Here is a 16,372-nt window from a genome sequence, read left to right on the forward strand (position 1 = left end):
GTGGCCAAATATGGATGTAAGAGTTGGACTGTGAAGAAGGCTGAGCGCCGAAGAACTGATGCTTGTGAACTGTGGTGTTGGAGAAGACTCTTGAGAGTCCCTTGGACTGCAAGGAGATCCAACCAGTCCATTCTGAAGGAGATCAGCCCTGGGATTTCTTTGGAAGGACTGATGCTAAAGCTGAAACTCCAGTACTTTGGCCACCTCATGTGAAGAGTTGACTCATTGGAAAAGACTCTGATGCTGGGAGGGATTGGGGGCAGGAGGAGAAGGGGACAACAGAGGATGAGATGGCTGGATGGCATCACTGACTCAACGGACATGAGTCTGAGTGAACTCCGGGAGTTGGTGATGGACAGGGAGGCCTGGCGTGCTGCGATTCATGGGGTCGCAAAGAGTCGGACACGACTGAGCAACTGATTTGATCTGATCTGATTATAGAAAGTCTATTACATAATCACATACAACCTTCTTGTTAAACTAGTTTTTATTCTTTTTTCTAGGTTTTCAATTTTGTAAAATGCTGTGTGCGCATGCTCAGTCACTCAATCATGTCCAGCTCTTTATGACCTTATGGATTGTAGATTGCCAGGCTCCTCTGTCCGTGGGGTTTTCCAGGATAGGTTGCCATTTCCTCTTCCAGGGGATCTTCCCTACCCAGGGATCAAACCTGCATCTCCTGCACTACCAGGTGGATTCTTTATTACGGAGCCACCTATGAAAACCTTTGTAAAATGGTCTAAGAGCAAATGCAAGAGAAGAGAAAGGAAAAAAGTGTAAAAATAGGACAGCCTTTGCAAAGAAAAAATCTTACCCACCTCTAATCTGTTCTGTGTACGATAGCCAAGGTGGAAATTCATAAAATTGATACCTGATTGGGTCACTTCTCCACGTAAAATATTTTGGTGGCCTTTCATTGCCTTTAAGTTATTCTAAATGCCCTAATCTAATTTACAAACCTTTGATCTCACTGCTTTCATGTCTTATCATTACAGCCCTATAATCTATATGACAACCTTACTTTCTGTAGTTTCTGGAAAATACCATGACACTCTCTCCCAACATTTAACAGAGTGCCTGGTTTGTAGCAGAAGCCCAAAGAACATTTGTGGAGTGAGAAAAAAATGAAAGAAAATGAATGAAACAAAGGGAATGGTTTGATTCATTTCTTCCTTTCACAGTTCAGTGCAGAAGCCTGACTACTGACATTTTAAATTTTGGAGGGTGAAAAAAAAAACTCAGAAGCAAAAGTAATCTCAAGGGATTAACAAACTGATTTTTCAGACATTGAGCAGATCTGCCCTAAGGACATAGAGGGAAAAAAAAATTTTATATAGGTGAAAGTGGAAATACAGCATACCAAAACTTATCAAATGAAACAAAAGTATTTCTAAGAAATTTACAAAATTGACAAAACTTTACCTAGACTTACCAAGAAAAAAGGGAGGAGGATTCAACTAAATAAAATTATAAACAAAAGAGAAACCATTACAACTGATACACAATAAACATGACAGATCATAAGAGACTATGAATAATTTATATCCTAACAAATTGGACAACCTAGAAAAAATGGATAAATTTTGAGAAACATACCACCTACCAAGTCTGAATCATGAAGAAAAAGAAAATCTGAGCAGATCAATAACAAGTAAGGATAGACTCAGTAATCAAAACCTTCCAACAAAGAAAAGCCTGGGACCAGATGGCTTCACTGGCAAATTCTACCAAACATCTGCTGCTGCTACTGCTAAGTCACGGCAGTCGTGTCCGACTTTGTGCGACCCCATAGACGGCAGCCCACCAGGCTCCCCCGTCCCTGGGATTCTCCAGGCAAGAACACTGGAGTGGGCTGCCATTTCCTTCTCCAATGCGTGAAAGTGAAGTCGCTCAGTCGTGTCTGACTCTTAGCGACCCCATGGACTTCAGCCTACTAGGCTCCTCCATCCATGGGATTTTCCAGGCAAGAGTACTAAAGCAGAACTAATAAGAATTCTACGCAAGCTCTTCCCCCAAAAAAATTAAAGAGGAAGAAACACACTCATCTTACTATCTAAAGCAATCTACCAATTCAATACAGTTCCAATGATATTTTCAATATTCTAATGACAATATTCCAATAACGTTTTCCCAGAAACAGAACAAATACCCCTAAAATTTGCATGGAACCATAAAAGACCCTGAATAGCCAAAGTAATCATGGCAAAGGTAACAAAGCTGGAGGCATCATATTTCCTGATTTCAAGTTATATCACAAAGCTACAATAATCAAAATAATATGCCACTGGCATAAAAACAAATCAGTGGAACAGACAAAGAGTCCAGAAACAACCCCATGTACATATGGTCAGTTAACTTATGACAAAGGAGTCAATAACATAAAATGAGGAAAGCATAGTCTTTTCAACAATGGTTACTGGGGAAACTGGACAACCACATTCAAAAGGTGAAAACGGACCCGTAACTTACACCAAAAATCAACTCAAAATAGATTAAAAACTTGAACATAAAACTACTAGAAGAAAATATTGAAGGTAAGCTAGTTGGCATCAGTCTTGGCAATGTTTTGGTTTTTTTTGTTTTTTTTTTTTGACAACAAAAGAAAGGACAGAAGGAAAATGGATTCAGTTCAGTTCAGTCGCTCAGTCGTGTCCTATTCTTTGCGACCCCGTGAATCGCAGCACGCCAGGCCTCCCTGTCCATCACCATCTCCCGGAGTTTACTCAAACTCACATCCATCAAGTCAGTGATGCCATCCAGCCATCTCATCCTCTGTCCTCCCCTTCTCCTCCTGCCCCCAATCCCTCCCAGCATCAGAGTCTTTCCCAATGAGTCAACTCTTCGCATGAGGTGGCCAAAGTACTGGAGTTTCAGCTTTAGCATCATTCCTTCCAAAGAAATCCCAGGGCTGATCTCCTTCAGAATGGACTGGTTGGATCTCGTGGCAGTCCATGGGACTCTCAAGAGTCTTCTCCAACACCACAGTTCATAAGCATCGATTCTTCGGTGCTCAGCTTTCTTCACAGTCCAACTCTCACATCCATACATGACCACTGGAAAAACCATAGCCTTGACTAGACAGACCTTTGTTGGCAAAGTAATGTCTCTGCTTTTGAATATGCTACCTAGGGTGGTCATAACTTTCCTTCCAAGAAGTAAGTGTCTTTTAATTTCATGGCTGCAATCACCATCTGCAGTGATTTTGGAGCCCAGAAAAATAAAGTCTGACACTGTTTCCACTGTTTCCCATGAAGTGATGGGACCAGATGCCATGATCTTCGTTTTCTGAATATTGAGTTTTAAGCCAACTTTTTCACTCTCCACTTTCACTTTCATCAAGAGGCTTTTGAGTTCCTCTTCACTTTCTGCCATAAGGGTGGTGTCATCTGCATATCTGAGGTTATTGATATTTCTCCCAGCAATCTTGATTCCAGATTGTGCTTCTTCCAGCCCAGCCTTTCTCATGATGTACTCTGCATATAAGTTAAATAAGCAGGGTGACAATATACAGCCTTGACGTACTCCTTTTCCTATTTGGAACCAGTCTCTTCCAAACCATTCTTGGAAAATGGATTGAAGACTCCAAAATTCATCTCAGAGCTCTTCTGGATTTCTTGGATGAGTGATGAGCAGTTTGTATAGGAAATAAGAAAAGAAAAAATAGAAGAAAATTTCCTAGCACTACAGGGCTTCCCACATGGCACTGGTGGTAAAGAATCTGCCTGCCGATGCAAGAGATGTAAGAGACATAGGTTCTATCCCTAGGTCAGGAAGATTCCCCTCAGGGAGAAAATGGCAACCCACTCCAATATTCTTACCTGGGAAATTCCATGGGCAGAGGAGCCTGGTGGGCTACAGTCCATGGGGTTGCAAAGGAGTTGGACGCAACTGAACAACTGAGCACAGAGCAACATGAGTCAAAAGATGGAAAGAACCAAGTGCTGAACAGTAAAGGCAAAAAGACCACACTCACATCAATGCTGGTATTTGTAAACATCCACTCTTTTAAATTGCCAACAGAGTTAAAAATAACTTACCTACAGAGGAATGAAAATCAGATTGCCTCTGACTCCCTGTTGGCAACTCTGAATGCTAAAAGATAAAAGAGAAATATCTATAAAGTATTGAGGAAATAATGTAGGGTTCTATATCTATCAAATGATCAACCAAATGCAAAGGCAATCTAAAGATATTTTCATTCATATAAGAACTCATAAAGGTACTGCCAATTTTTGAGAAAATCATTCAGAGATATACTCTGTCAATATAAGGAGCCTGTAAGGTTTAGCTCTTCTGGATTATTGCTGATGAATATGTTTGGTATCGTCTAACATCGTTTAGCGTCCTTCTCACCCTCTGTGCTTTCCCTAGGAACTACAAGCCTGTGAACTACACTTCTTATCTTCTTTGCCCGCAGAATTCCTGGTATTCTATAGACTCTGCCAATAAGTCCTTGCATTAGATTTGGAAGGTGGAAGGGAAGTAGAAGCCATCCTTTCCCCCTGGAATTGCAGTGGATGTGTGCGCTTCCCTGGCAGCTCAGCAATAAAGAACTTGCCTGCAATGAAGGAGACTTAAGACACGTGGGTTCAATCCCTGGGTCAAGAAGATCCCCTGGAGGAGGAAATGGCAACCCACTCCAGTATTCTTGCCTGGAGAATCCCACGGACAGAGGAGACTGGCAGGCTACAGTCCATGGGGGTCACAAAGAGTTGGACATGACTGAGTGACTTAGCAAGCATGCACATGTGAGCTTAAGCAAATGTGTAGTAATCACATTTTTGTGGCAGTCACACCTGTGACTTCTACAGCAGTCACATTTCTCTGACGATGCCTTTCTTCAGAACAACTGTGACCATGGACACTGGCCTTTCCTGCCATCTTCCGGGTCCTGGGTGATGACAACTACTTCCTAATTTTCTGTTCCACACAGCTAAAGTGCCTCTGACTTTCACTCTTTCAGCACTTCCAAAGTTCTGGAAAACACCAAATTCCCTTAAATCTCTTTCTGTTTGACATAATTAAAATGGTTTATGATTGAATTTTTACCAAAAATGCCCTTTTCAAAAGTAATAACCATTTGGAACTTTTCAGAAAATGCTATCCAAAAAAAGTATTATTTAAAAACAGAAGCTCTCTGGAGTTCAAATCAGGCTTCTTTCCAAGCCTCCTATCAGACTCCTTCCACACTTGGAGGACTCATTCCATATAATTAAAGAATTCACTAAATTTGAGAATATAGGAAACCTCAGTAAAAACAGATGAGTCTTTAAAATTTTACAAAATCTAGAACTCTTGTAAATTGTTGCACTTGACTCTTAAATTTTCAGGTCTTCCAGAAACTGCAATAAATTCTAGAAAGGTCTTGCCATGCAATGGAATTCATTCTCAAGTAATATGTTTATTAGAAGACCCATGAATTTCAGTTAGTTTCTGCAAAGGGAAAAACATTGAAAGAAAACTTCTACAAAATGAATTTTGTTCTGTTTATAAGTGTAAGGTAATATCCTACACTATGAATAACCCAAACCACAATTTTCATGGTGACACATCCAGAGCAAAGCTTCAAAACTTTAAAGTAGGGGTCAACTTCTAGAAGTTAAACCCAGATTTCAGAGGGTTCTCCTCAGTCATCTCACAGTTGAAACCTTACGAAATGTAGGTTGGTGATGCTTTAGTCACTAAGTCATGTCCGATTCTTGCGATCCCAAGGACTGTAGCCTGCCAGGCTCCTCTGTCCATGGGATTTCCCAGGCAAGAATATTGGAGTGGATTGCCTTAAGCAAATCAATGGTCTCAGTCTTTAAATGGCATATACAACAAAGGCACTAGAGAATGAGCAAAACAACACCAAACTGAGAAGTAAGGTAGAACGTGATCAATTCAACTGGCCCAGTGCCCAGCACATGATAAACGTGGAATGAAACTGCACAATCTGTAGAACTTCACTGCAACAGATTCAGCTCACTCTTTCTCTGGTAATGAGCACTACAGTTCACTGATTCATTCAGCAAACGTTCGTTAGGATCCAGCATGGAGTTTACACAATCTGAGAAAACTGTCACTTACATTCTCCTGCTTTTGCTCTTTCTTCTACGCACGGACTTGTGCCCATTCTCTTCGGTTATTTCCTACTTGCTTTAATCATCCTCAGGATTGTCCTTCTCTTACTCCTTGTTCTTACTGATTCGTGTCTGCATCCAATATTTAGAGAGTGATTCCTGCACACCAAGCCCTGTGTATATAAATGAATAGAACCTGGTCCTCGGCTGTAAGACCATCCAGATGCTAATCTGCCTAAAAAACAAATGTAGAGGCTTCCCTGGCGATCCAGTGGTTAAGACTCCACATTTTCATTGCAGGGGATCTAGGTTTGATCCCTGTAGGGAACAAAGATTCCGCACACCTTGTGATCTGGCCAAAATAATAATAATAAAAGTTATTTTAAAAAGTGAAAACAGATGTAGCTATCTCATGATCTGACAATGGCTGTCAGTTGCCCCCCATCCCTGTTGGTCCTATCCATGGTGCCTCTGAAATGACTGAACTAATAATCACAGCTCATAGAGCTGTGGTTCTTCAGCCTTGGGCTTTTGCTTAGGTAGGTCTTCTGCTTGCTTAACGTCCTCCCTCTGCAGCTCACATGTCCACTGTTTCCTTAGGAACCTATCTTGAACACATCTTCATCCTTTCCCACTTCCCCACATTGGCTGGCTCTCCTCTCAGCTTCTGTAACTCCCTATGTTTGCTTCTATCAACAATTATCAGGACTTCCTTGACAGTCCAGTGGTTAAAACTCTGCACTTCCACTGCAGGGGACCTGGTTCTATCCTTGGTAGGGGAACTAAGATCCCACATTCTGCACCATGTAGCCAGAAAGTTAAACAAATAAAAACAACACATTGCAACTAAAATTATTTGTTCCAGTTTTATCCATTCACTCCACTATTGATGGACTATTGATGCCAGATACTTGGCTAGCTGCTAACTGCACAATATTGAGTAAAACAGATGGGATTCTTGTTTCCATGGATCTTACATGATTGTGAGGGGAGACTGACAACAAATAAGTAAAAATGTACATATATAAAATCATACAACTTGGGGAAATGGCCATGAAAAGGATGAGATTCATATTCTGTTAGAATAAAGGGATACGTAAGATAAAGTTGTCCAAAGATTCTTATCAGAGGATAACAAATGCTTGACATGTAGTAGACACTTAATAAATGTTTCCTTAACCTTTAAACCTGTGTTTGGCAAAGTTACACTGGAATTAGAAAAGTTAAAAATGTTTATGTATAAAAATAAAAACTACAATGTGGCAGTTATGATGGTGTAGATAACATGGTGTAGTAGGGAGAACAATAGAGAAAGAAGTTGCAAGTGTGTGACGGGGAGGAGCGACGGGGGGGGGGGCGGGGGGGGGGCGGGGGGGGCGGGGGGGGGGGGCCTCAGATCCCTCAGGCTAGGATGTATTACATGTTTCCCTTCAGGGTGTATGTTTTGCTTTCTGGATAAAATGTGAGATCATTTTAGACCACCAGAGGGCAGTATGTGACCACGTGTGACAACAACTCTTCTGACCCAGACACTCATTTTGTATGGGACCTGCTGCTGTCTGTCTCATATATTAAAAAATAGAGGGAGTAGACATAAAATGCTATTCATTCCTTTCACATTACTAATAAAACATATAATCATCAAAGATGACAAATATTGTAATTGGATTAAATGCATTAAAAAGGAAGGAAAAAAAGATGCATTTCATATTCATAATTCTATAATTATCCTTATCTAATGGAACAAATCTCTACTTCCTAATCATTTATAATTTTCATCACTCCACACTAGGTCACAGCAGGTATTAATATCAGGTGAGAAGGAATGTTCCGGTTTCCATTCCGCATTGATGTTGTTCAAGCACTTCCAAGGCATGCTTCCTTCACGCTGAATAGTCTAGTTTAGCCTCATCATAACTCATTGAGGTAGACTAGAAGCAATTATCATTTTTGCTTGGCATACCAGGAAGCGCAGAGGAGTGCTCTGCTAGTTGAGGCAGAATAGAAAATGGCCACCCAAGTCTGACAGGCTGCCCAGACTTCACTCCACTCACTGCCAGCCAGATGAACAGGCCCTGGAGCGCTGCCATCTCCTGGCAGAAGTCAATGGCCAGGTGCTATCAAGAGTGTGTTGTCTGAGACACCTAGAGATGTTATTCCTGTCAGAGCACATCAGAACCCTTATAAAGAGCTTAGAGCCCCTGCTTGGCCCAATGAAGGTTGTCCCAGAAGTCTCAGCAACTTCTTTACTAAGCAGCATTCATGGGAAAGACCACATACTGTTCCAGGAAATAAAAAGCCATGAGTTGGAAAGAAATAATCCAGGCTTTGCTACCTGGTTATTCAATTAACGGACACCCATTAAACAGCAGGGCTTCCCTGGTGGCTCAGCAGTAAAGAATCCAACCCTGGTTTGACCCCTGAATTGGGACGATCCCCTGGAGAAGGAAATGGCAACCCACACCAGTATTCTTGCCTGGAGAATCCCATGGAAAGAGGAGCCTGGTGAGCTATAGTCCATAGAGTTGCAAAGAGTTGGACACAACTTAGCTACTGAGCACGTTTGCATGTATGTACATTAAACAGCACTGCATGAATCACTGTGGGGATAGCAATGTGTAAAATATTGTCCTTACCCTGAAGGAACTTGATCCAATTATAAGAGCATGGCACATATGCATAAAAACATTTGTTAATAACAATATAAAGGATTCCATTTCTGTATGGTGAAGTTCAAAGAAGATAGTCAGTACATGTTTGTTGGTCACCAGCTAAGATCCAAACATGAATGAGGTACAGGAGTGTATATAAAAGGCACTGTGCGTGCCCTTGCAGACTTTTCACTCTAGGTGTAAAGAGTATGAGTCATTCTATTTATTAATTTAAAAAAAATTTTTTTGGCTGTGCCAGCTCTTCAATCTTCATTGCAGCATGTGGGATCTTTAGTTATGGCATGCAGATTCTTAAAAAGTGAGAGTGAGGAGTCCCATTCACCATTCTTTTTAAAAATATTTTTATTTATTTATCTGGTGGTGCCAGGTCTTAATTGTGGCTTGAGAGATCTAGTTCCCTAACCAGTGACTGAACTCAGACCCCCTGCATTGGGAGCGTAGAGTCTTAGCCACTGGACCACCAGGGAAGTCCCTCTGTTTATTAATTTATTTAATGAAGATTAATGAACCACCTATAACATATGAAGCATTGTGTTGAACAAGAGGAATATGAATAACCAACAGTCCCACTCATGAGGAACTCAGGCTGGTCGGGGATGTAGACCTGGAAACGCACGGTTTACTTTCAGTGTAGTGAATGTGTCTGTGTAGTAATAAATGTTGGAGAAGGAAATGGCAACCCACTTCAGTGTTCTTTGCTTGGAGAATCCCAGGGACAGCGGAGCCTGGTGGGCTGCCGTCTATGGGGTCGCACAGAGTCGGACACGACAAGCGACTTAGCAGCAGCAGCAGTAATAAATGTATTTGTTATTACTTTGAAGATTGAATTACTTGTAGATAGATAAGTATCTACACATACGTATAATTATTGATAAATAAAAAGATAAATTGTAGATAGATTAGACAAATAAATAATGCTTAAGATAAGTGTGAGAACTAGAAGAAACATCACCAAAAAGGTGGCATTTCAGGAGAGTCTTGAAAGTGTTTTCCAAATAGACTCATGAATGAAGGGTCTTCCAGGTAGAAGGAAGTAAGTGTACAAAGGCACAGACTTAGGAAATAGACTTAATGGACTGAGATCAAGGTAAAACTGAGCGATGATGGGATGTGAGAATGGTAGAGGGGGCAGAAGGGAAGGAGAGTTCGGTTTCACACAATAGAAATCCTGGCTTGCAGCCATAAAAGAAAAACTGTAAGAAAATGAATGGGAGGAGTGGAGGATAAAGATTTCAGGTCTAAGTATGTTGAGTTCAAGTTACATGTGAACCAGCTCATGGAGATGCCCCATAAATTGAAAGCTAAGGTGGCCATGGGATACTTCCTGGGAAACGTACTAGATTAATTTATATCCAAAGATCAGTAGATTCTGTGGAAGAGAGGTAGGGAAGAGGGAAGGAGTTGAAAGGGAATGAAAGACCTTCCAGGCAAAGAAATATTCTTAAGGAGAACAAAGCAGTAGGAATAAGACAGTATATGAGACCACCCTGAACAAAACAAAGGGGAGAACAAAGCTGACACTTCACAGATAGAAAGAATCCACTGCTGCTAAGTCGCTTCAGTCATGTCCGACTCTGTGCGACCCCATAGACGGGGTCCCTACCTACCAGGCTCCCCCGTCCCTGGGATTCTCCAGGCAAGAACACTGGAGTGGGTTGCCATTTCCTTCTCCAATGCATGAAAGTGAAAAGTGAAAGTGAAGTTGCTCAGTCGTGTCCGACTTTAGCAACCCCATGGACTGCAGCCTTCCAGGCTCCTCCATCCATGGGATTTTCCAGGCAAGAGTACTGGAGCAAGGTCATGTTAAAATTGAGCCATGAGGAAGAGTATCCTGGTGATAAGGTGCAATACATGGTTTAGAGAATCTGGATCAAAGTGGCAAATGGCAGGTTAGGAAACTTTTCAATGCATAAGAATATGAGAGCATGTCATTTACCTTAAGAAAGTAAAATGTAGAACCTCCAAAACTGAGTACCCAAAGTAGAGTTTCCTGGTGGAAAACAGAGATTGATATAATACTTACTATATGCTAGGCACTGTTCTAAGCACATTACATATATCAATATATTTCATCTTCCCAGCAACCATATTGAGTGTTTATCATTATTGTCATATTATGGATGAGGAAACAGACATAGAAGTTTCTAGTAATTTGATAAAGTTCATACAGCCAGCTAGTGGTGGAACAGGGGTCTGGCTACACAGCCTTTTCACTACATCACCTCCCAAGTACTCTAGGTGATCTGACTTAGGCCCTTGCCTTGAGCCCACCCACTACAACTGGCATGCTGATTCCAGGGGAGCTGGGCTCTATCCCTTTGCAGTGCTCACGCAAGCCAACCCCTATAAAAGTCTTAACTAAATAAGAAGGGAAACTAGAGTGGAAATGCAGAACAAGTACTCAGAAAAGTAATCTCACTTGTGAAACACAAGTCTCCAATCCTTTTCTAACTAGCTTGCCCTCATCTTCATGATTTTCTCTGAATACCACACTCACTCCAAGGACTGATAGCTCTGTGTACCACTCATCTGAGATCCGCGCCTTTTTACTTGCTCTATGGGGTCGCAAAGAGTCGGACATGACTGAGCGACTGAACTGAACTAAACTGAACTGATGTGGTAAAAGCGTCTTTAAAACACATGATACAGATCAACTACCAAGACATTAACTCAGAGTTCTCTGTTAGAGGAGTTCCTTCCTCATTTCCACAGATTGATGTGGTCCACTTGTTCCCCAGGTAATTGACATCACACGGGACTTCATTCAACCAGTAAGATATCTTGCCCGCAACCCCTGTGCCCACAACCTTCACCCTGAAGTCTGTCTTCAGTCTTCTAAGATCATTTTCTGACACACGACACCAAACATTGTGTCCAAATGCGAAGAATAACCTGCCTGTAAAACAGTACTTCCTCACAAAGTGACAGGTGTTAGATGGGGGGAGGGGGGAATTGGGGCATACAGAGGGAAAGATTGGCCTTGACAGGGCTAAGATCGGTGCTTTGCTATAAGACTTGAAGCTGAACCCCAGGGTTCAAGTCCAGATGACAGAGAACTAATTGTACTGAGACATTCAGGGAAGTTGGTGTGAAGAACTGGTTTGGGGAGTTAAAACAAAGAATGTGTTCTTACCCAAGTTGTCTGGGAGGTGAGGGAGAGCAATCCAAGTATGGATGTTTGATGCGCAACTGAACGCCTAAGGCTAGAGATAGAGACAAGAATGTCAACAGTGTAAAGGTGAAAAACAACAAAGAATTAATAGATGTTCCAAATTCTGAAGAAGAGACTTTCAGAATCTCCTGACCTGAGATTCTACCCAAGGGGGCAGAATTCATAGCTAGGGGCAAAATGAAGAAGGAGGAGGAAGAGGAAGAAAGAAGAAGGAAATACGTGGAAAAGTAATCATTCCAGAAAAGGGGGAAAAAAACAGAGATACTGCAGGATCATAGAATCACAGTAGATAAGAGAAAGTGAAAGTGTTAGTCACTGTCATGTCCAACTCTTTGCGACCCCATGGATTGGAGTCAGCCAGGCTCCTCTGTCCATGGGATTCTCCAGGCAAGAATACTGGAGTGGGTTGTCATTTCCTCCTCCAGGGGGCCTTCCTGACCCAGGAATCGAACCAGAGTCTCCTGCATTGCAGGCAAATTCTTCACCATCTGAGCCACCAGGAAGATTCTTTACCCCAGATAAGAGAAAGTTTTCTGAAAACAGAGTGATTACTTTAAAATTGTCTGTGGCAAGAGACACCATAATAAGAGCAGAAGGAAAACAACAGACTATGAGAAAACATCTGAACTACATATGGCAGATGAGTTAACTTCAATACAAAAGGAATCTTCCATAGAAAAAGTGCAAATACATGAATAGCAATTTCACAGAAATGTAACTGAAAGTGTCCAGTTTACATATGAAACAGTATATTCATCAATATACTGGGTGGATGAGGTATATATTCAGCCCGGACAGGGACACCTGGCATGCTACAGTCCATGGGGTCGAAAAGAGTCAGACACAACTGAGCAGCTGAACTGAACTGATTCATCCATAACCAAGAAAATACACAGGAAAGCCCATCAGAAATGCTGATTGTAGAAATTCCCTGATGCTCCAGTGGTTGGGACTCCGTGCTTTCACCACTGAGGGTGCAGGTTTGATTGCTGGTCAACAAACTAAGAGCCCACAAGCTGCAAAGCGTGAACAAAAAAAAACAAAATCAAAAATTAAAAAAAAGAAATGTTGATGGCATCCATACTGGCCAGGAGTTCACCATGGAGTCACGCTTTATCGCTTATTGCAGGTGGAGGTGTGAACTAATACAATCTTTTTGACAAACATCTGACACCATTAATAAATTTTCAAAGGCATTTGAAAATTTGTCATTTATCATTTTGACCCCATGACGCCCCTTTTGAAAACCTATCACAAAAAAGTGAAAGCATTGATATTTTTAAAGATCCTTGTACTTGATTGTGTTTTTTTGCATCATTTTTGGTGAGGGGAGAGACCTGAAAAATTGAATCCAGGTAAACAGGAAAATAACTAAATAAATTATGGCATATTCAGACCATGAAGTATTGTATATCCCATATTCCATCAAAAAGAATATAAACATTTAAATGAATATGCTATATATTAAAGCAAAATGCAAGTTGCAGAGCAATATTTATTGTGTGATCCCCTTTCTGTATACAGGCGGTAAACCTCTATTTATGCATATACAGTTGAATGTATTTGCATATGCATAGTGATTGGAGGGGAAGCATAAACAATAACTTGGTTAATTTTTGGTTACTGGAATGGGATGAGAGCAGAGGGAGGGGAAATTAGTTAACTTTTTCTTTATATGATTTCTGGGTAGAGTTTGATCTGTTACAATGTACATGTATCTTAAGGGTTTGGGGGTTGTTCTTTTTGTAAAATACAAATGAATAATTGTAACCATGAAGACCTGAAAATAACAGAAGCCACATTCTTCTAGAAGACTGAACATGGAGACAAAGCCACTGGACAAGTTCTTTTCGAAAACACTTCACTCAGGAGAGTGAAGGTCAATGGGTGACTCAGAAGAATCTGGAAGAATCCTGATTCCAAGAAATGCGAAGGAGGTGAGTAGTAAATAAATAAATTCCTACAGAATGTTCATGCTCCCAAGGGGGTGACTATTTAATAAGTATATGTTTCTGTTTGTGGGCTTCCCTGGTGGCTCAGACGGTAAAGCATGTGCCTGCAATGCGGGAGATCCAGGTTCGATTGCTGGGTCTGGAAAATCCCCTGGAGGAGGAAATGGCAATCCACTCCAGCACTCTTGCCTGGAAAATCCCATAGACAAAGGAGCCTGATAGGCTACAGTCCATGGGGTTGCAAAGAGTCAGACATGACTGAGCGATTTCACTTTCACTTTCACTTTCTGTTTGTATGACATTTTCCATTTTAAAAATAAACAGTCTTTTTTTTTTTTTTTTTTTTAATGAAAGCACTTTCTGGTGTATTATCCCATTTGGCATTTATGGAAACCCTGTCCTGCATAAAAATTGCATCTCCATTTGACACAGAAGAGCTGAATCTCAGATAGCTAAGAGAATTTTCCAGGATCACACAGTTATTAAGATGCCCCACTAGCTGGGCAATCAGATCTTCTGGATCAAATCCTTTTATTTTATTCAGCAAAAGCCCCAAATTTAAAGGTTCTTCCTGGACTCCAAGAGAAGTAGGCTGGCTAAGGAGAGCTTACTCTCCTTGCCAGATAGAAAATAAGAGGGATATCCAGTCCACATCAAAATCTGTCTTGCTGGACCCAAGCTGGAGACAGGAGGCCAGAACCAAGAAGGCAGCCTGTTGGAAGTGTCTATTCTTGTCACAAGCTCTCCACAACCTTGAGAAAGTAACTTCACCCCTGTGTCTCAGTTTCCCTCCTTTTAAATAGGATACCCCACCTTCCTCCCAAGAAAAGGCATGCTGAGATCAATGGGGCTTTGTCTGCAATTGCTTTGAACTTGTTGGTAGGAATTACTGCGTGCGTTACCATTACCCACTTCCTTAGAGAACTCGCTCAGGAAGGAGATTTATAGTATGGCCTTCCACCCTCACTCACCTCAAGGTGAGAATGAGCCTGCTAAGTGTGTCTAAGGGACTAAATATAAATTGAAACCACACCTGCTGAAAGCTGCGGGGCTGCCAGGAGCTGTGAGGAAAACCCGATATCTTTAGTGGTCACTGTTTGCATGAAAGAATGCGACAGACCTCAGGCAAGGCCAAAGGGGACCCACCCTAACCCAAGAAAACCACGAGTGGGTGTGCACGTGTAAAATTCAGCCACACAGATAGGAATCCAGTTCCACTTGGAAAAACTGAGTTTGCCTTTCACTACTTTGAGAAAACACGTTCTAACACCCTCAACACAGCTTCTTGGGGTTATTGATGAGCTAAGAATGAGTCAACAGCCATATATGCACGGGCAGGTAGTGAGCAGGGATGGATTTGCATGCATTTTATATTCACCCAGCAAGATGGTAAGTTCTAGAAGCCAAAGAGCTGTCTTGTGACGGTCTATCTGGTGTCTGCTCTTCCTCCTGCCCTGGTCACCCTTCACACATGGCATCCGAGCAGGGCTGCACACAGAGCTCGCTCATTGCTGAAGCTCACACGCTAGCTTTTCATGGCTGGAAGATTTCTGGGAGATTCTACAAGGAAATGCCAATAAGCAGCCATCAGTGAATTCTAAAACATGAGATTATAACTAAAATAATACCCACACTAGTCACACCCATTTAGACGGTTACAGCCCAACCTATAACCATCTTGGTGTCCTTTTGTCATTTTTCTAAAATTATAGCAAAATAAACAGAGTATCTAACACTGTGTGTGTGTTCTCAAAAGCACCCAGAGGTCCTCATACAGCTAAAAATCAATTCTTGGGGACTTCCCTGGTGGTCCAATGGTTAAGAATCCTCCTCCCAATGTCGGGTACACGGGTTTGATCCCTGCTGGGAAACTAAGATCCCACATGCCATGGGGCAACTAAACCACAGGTAGGAAGAAGACCACACTGCAACGAAGACTCGGCGCAGCACCACCCCACCCAGATCAGCTCTCTCCTCACTTACTGAGCATAAGCCATGCTATAGTTTAATTATTGCATTATGTCATATCTAGTGTGGGGGACTTGAAGTTTTGGTTTGGGGATTTTTTTAAGGCACAGTTCCTTCCTTCTGAAAAGTCCAAGTAGAGTGAGGGAGACAGCCAGTTGAGACTAATAGCCCCAATTTCCACAAAGTTCAATGAAAGTCACTTACGTGAGACAGTAACCTGGATTCCCCAGGGCAAGAGTGTCAAAGGAAGCCCTCCGCTTCCAGAGACAGACTTATAGTCCCCCTGAATGGCTACATTGAGTTTTAGATGCTTGGTTCCACCACATCTTCCCAGGTTCTATTTCTTGCCTATTAAATGTGGAAGCCAAGGCAGTAGATGGCAGAACTATGAAATGAATAAACGTAAAAGGCAATTTTTCTTAATGCCTGCACCCATAATCTTTGGTAGGCATCATAACACAGCCTAGTTTAACTAGGCTTAACTAGAGCACCCAGGGCATCAAAAAATGTAATGGATAATTTGGGCAGATCCTCCACTTTTCAATG

General features: G+C 41.7%; 1 long non-coding RNA gene across 2 annotated transcripts in view; it reads right to left on the reverse strand.

The window, feature by feature from the left end:
• The window catches only part of LOC112449518 (uncharacterized), a 38,117-nt gene extending 26,135 nt beyond the window's left edge, over nt 1-11,982 (reverse strand). Inside the window, exons 1-4 of one of the 2 annotated variants that reach the window (XR_003038079.2) lie at nt 11,868-11,982; nt 10,671-10,724; nt 6,070-6,235; nt 4,038-4,092 (exon numbers count right to left, since the gene is read on the reverse strand). This is a non-coding gene — a long non-coding RNA (uncharacterized lncRNA). The remainder of the gene's footprint in view (nt 1-4,037; nt 4,093-6,069; nt 6,236-10,670; nt 10,725-11,867) is intronic. The other variant, XR_009490503.1, reaches the window with a different exon arrangement.
• Nucleotides 11,983-16,372: the final 4,390 nt, after the last annotated feature.

Source organism: Bos taurus, chromosome 14 (assembly GCF_002263795.3).
Source record: "Bos taurus isolate L1 Dominette 01449 registration number 42190680 breed Hereford chromosome 14, ARS-UCD2.0, whole genome shotgun sequence".
Lineage (NCBI taxonomy): Eukaryota > Metazoa > Chordata > Mammalia > Artiodactyla > Bovidae > Bos > Bos taurus.